Source organism: Amphimedon queenslandica, unplaced genomic scaffold, assembly GCF_000090795.2.
Source record: "Amphimedon queenslandica unplaced genomic scaffold, v1.1 AMPQUscaffold_12508, whole genome shotgun sequence".
Classification (NCBI taxonomy): Eukaryota; Metazoa; Porifera; class Demospongiae; order Haplosclerida; family Niphatidae; genus Amphimedon; species Amphimedon queenslandica.
The window spans coordinates 11,091-14,664 of record NW_003547255.1 but is presented as its reverse complement, the minus strand read 5'-3'; the positions used below and the strand labels follow the sequence as shown (position 1 = coordinate 14,664).

Below are 3,574 nucleotides of genomic sequence, written 5' to 3'. Positions count from 1 at the left end.
TTTTGACTGTTTTATGATGAAGAAACAATGATGACCACTATTACTTTTTCTAAAAGAAGAAATGTGTTACAATAAGTTTAAAATTAAAAGAACTTCGACAGTACTTTTTAAGAATGTACTATTAATTTATTTCAATGTTATGCTCAAATTTTTTTCTGAAATTAGAGCTGTTGGCATTTCAGCATTTATAGCAATAGACTAACTTTGTTGAGCTTCATAATTTAGAACGACTTATAGTTTGACATGAGTATTGATGGTTAGTGCAATGAAATATGAGAATTTTGTGATGGTCTAGTACAAAGAGAAAGAGACAGTGACAGTAGTATTAGGAAAAGATACTTAATGTAATGTGGTAAATTATGCAATGTCTTGCTTTTATTTGTGACAAAAATACTCCTTTTTGAGGTGTATTGTTTGCTGCTTTGAAAATTTAATATTGATGACCGCTGTTATTTTTTCTAAGGAGAGAAATACATGTAGTTTTTTTGGAGTATTATCATATATATGCTACTTTTTAAGGTTTGTAGTTCCTATTATGTTTGGTTGACTAGGTACATAATTTGAAGTGCACTAATAAAGTACATAAACATGTGACATGATTAATTTAATGCTGTTTACCAATTGTAAGTGGCAACATGATGTTCTGTTTGTGCAAGAGAAAGGTCAAGTTCCATTTCTAAAGGGAATGTCATTTTAAGGGCAATTAAGATAGAAAGATAACTTTGAAATGTATGGGACTAGAAAAATTGCCAAAGAAATTGTAAAAGTAATATCAGTTCCAATATCTATAAAGAATAAGTGAATGTTTACCACAATCTATTTTTAAATTACTGTATAATTGTAGGTTGTATGATGAGAATATGCATATGTGACCATAATTGACAAAAGGGCCCTTATGGCGGATTTTAAAATTGATTGTTATAATGGAAAATATGAACCTGTGAGTGCTTTGTTAGACAATCATTGTTTCTAAAAGTTTCATAATAACTTTTTGCATCCTGTGGAGTAATTTTATGATAAATGGGGCTCAGGAACTTGGATTTCTTAGGCTAGAAAGACAAATTTCACTACCCGCCACAAGGTCCCTTTTGTCAATTATGGTCACATATTCTTTAATTGTACTATCATAAAGTTAGAGGAAAAATATTCTAAAAGAAATTAAAAGGAAATTAACATTTTGCTTTCCTAATAGATAATACAGAATATTTAAATACAAACATATCACTTTTAACCTTGATACAAACATATCACTTTTAACCTTGTGTTTCATTTTACTCCTGTGTGAGTCACTGTGATACACTAGTGTGTGCAATTTTCATTGTAATGGCACTAATAATAAGAATAGAATTATTTCAAAATACATAGCCTTACTCTTGGACATGTTATATTGTTTTTGCTGCTTTTATTTTGTGTCATAAAGATAGAGGAAAAATATTCTAAAAGAAATAAAAAGGAAATTAACATTGCATCATTTTGCTTTGTTAATAGTAATACAGAATACTTGTACAAACACATACCTCTTTTAACCTTCCTCTTTCCATGTGTTTTATTTGACACCTGTGTGAGTCACTGTGATGATGTATTTGTTAATCCCATAATAGCACTAATAATAATGAGTAAAATAATCTCCAAATACATAACCTTACTCTTAATACTATCTCTATTCTCTGTTGACACCAATATGCATATTCTTTACTTATATCATCATAAATAAGAGGAGAAACATTCTAAAAGAAATAACAAGAAAAATTAACAATATAAACATCATATCAATTACTTTATTAATAGCAATATAATCATTTTAAATCTTTGTCTTATTCTTTTATGTGCTTTTAGTTATGTCAATATCCACATGTAATTCAGTGGGCCAATCATTTTTTTTATTGTAGTATTTTTGTAGGATTAATTTCAGTCATTTTTTATTAAAGTATTTTTGTAGGATTAATTTCCTTTTTTTTATAAGTACTAGTAAATATAACATAAAATAATTTCATTATATTTGATAATGTTACTGTGTGTCTGGTAATAAGCGTATTCTTTAGAGGAGAAACATTCTAAAACAAAAAGCAAGAGAAATTAGCAATATAAACATGGTATCCATTACTTTATTAATATCAATATAATCATTTTAAACCATTGTCTTTTTATGTCCTTTTCGTTTCATTTTTTTTCATTAGTAACACGGTAGCGTTACTAAGTAGGATTCACCCCCAAACAAAATGGCTGCAACGACTTTTGCAGCCTTGCTATACCGGGAAAACGAGCTCCTATGCTTACCAGACTTTATAGAGGACCTAATCTTGACCAGAGGACTCCAATGGTACCACTAGCGTGGCTCTAGGCCCTGTCTAAGAGGAAATTCAAATATCGGCAAACGGGCCGTTTTGTTCAGCCACCTTTTTTCATCTTCATCATCATTTTCATCAAGTCCTGTCAATCCAGTTGTCAGTGTATATCTTGGTATTAGTTGATGCTACAAGGATAATTCTTACACCAATCTACTCCAACAGTCTATGCGCAGGTCCATGTCCCATCAAACTAATCTTCAAGAAAGGAAAAAGTGATACTATGACTGCTGGATTATACCATCTTAGCTACATGCTGCCATTTTGTTAATTAAAGAAGCATGTGCTCCAAAATTTGGGTGTGGTCGCGCATGCTCAGATCTGCAGTTCTAATTAATCGGATGTAAAATTTAAAAATGAAAGTCAAGGTAGGTAAAATTATTGTTTTCTTTAGTTATGATGCATGATGTTTTATACAGGTAACCTTCAGCAATTAAAAGAACACTCTTCTTATCTGCCCAAGTCTTACTGTGTTGTATGTCGTCTATAATTTGTATCTGTAATTTACTGATATCTAACTAATAATTGTGAATTGTTATAATTATTGAATTGGGCGTGGCTATAAGGGGTGTGATTTGCGCATCCTCAGATTGTAGAACTCGTGCTATCTTATGGTGGACGGTGCTACTCTTACTGACTGATGTAAGTGATCTTGAAAGTGAAACTGTTTAAGCTGATCTTGAATTATTCTTAAAGTGCTGGTCATTAACAAGATTTTCAAAGATATGCTTTAATATAACTATAATTGATAACAGTAATCAAGTTATTGATAATTACTACTGAAAATTGACTCTAACACCACGTTGATTTTCTCTTACTGTATAATATATATATAAATAGCTGTTATAAGTCATGCCTAACTTAAGGGGAAAGTATCTGCTAAAAAGCTTAGAAAATTGATGAAAGAAAAACGAGCTAGGGCTAAAGCAAAGTGTAGTGTTGATGAAAGGCATGATATCACTGCAGAGCCTGTATTAGATTCCAGTGCTAGTGTAGAATGCAGTGGTGGCGTCCTTAATAAAGGGTTGTGTGATGTTGTTACAGAGCAGGAAGTTATTTCTGGCTCTGTGTGTGATCATAACCCAGAGTTATGTGATGTCACAGAGTATGTAGTACCTTCTGCTGCTGATGACATAGACCCATTTGTTCTTTCTGATCCCCCAGAATGTAATGATTGGTCTGTGTGGGATCATAACCCACCAGAGTTGTGTGACAACACACAGTTTGAA

General features: G+C 31.6%; 4 long non-coding RNA genes across 4 annotated transcripts; 1 reads left to right on the top strand and 3 right to left on the bottom strand.

The window, feature by feature from the left end:
* Positions 1-203: 203 nt before the first annotated feature.
* On the bottom strand, positions 204-767 carry LOC109587608 (uncharacterized). The gene is made up of 4 exons (XR_002187701.1): positions 722-767; positions 619-676; positions 512-570; positions 204-458 (listed from the first exon to the last, which is right to left on the bottom strand). It is a non-coding gene; the product is annotated as an uncharacterized LOC109587608 (long non-coding RNA).
* Positions 768-1,260: 493 nt separating this feature from the next.
* On the bottom strand, positions 1,261-1,595 carry LOC109587611 (uncharacterized). Its single transcript, XR_002187704.1, has 3 exons — positions 1,518-1,595; positions 1,372-1,436; positions 1,261-1,329 (listed from the first exon to the last, which is right to left on the bottom strand). It is a non-coding gene; the product is annotated as an uncharacterized LOC109587611 (long non-coding RNA).
* A 62-nt stretch (positions 1,596-1,657) lies between these two features.
* LOC109587610 (uncharacterized) lies at positions 1,658-2,121 on the bottom strand. Its single transcript, XR_002187703.1, has 3 exons — positions 2,105-2,121; positions 1,778-2,054; positions 1,658-1,727 (listed from the first exon to the last, which is right to left on the bottom strand). It is a non-coding gene; the product is annotated as an uncharacterized LOC109587610 (long non-coding RNA).
* A 559-nt stretch (positions 2,122-2,680) lies between these two features.
* LOC109587612 (uncharacterized) lies at positions 2,681-2,886 on the top strand. The gene is made up of 2 exons (XR_002187705.1): positions 2,681-2,713; positions 2,765-2,886. It is a non-coding gene; the product is annotated as an uncharacterized LOC109587612 (long non-coding RNA).
* Positions 2,887-3,574: the final 688 nt, after the last annotated feature.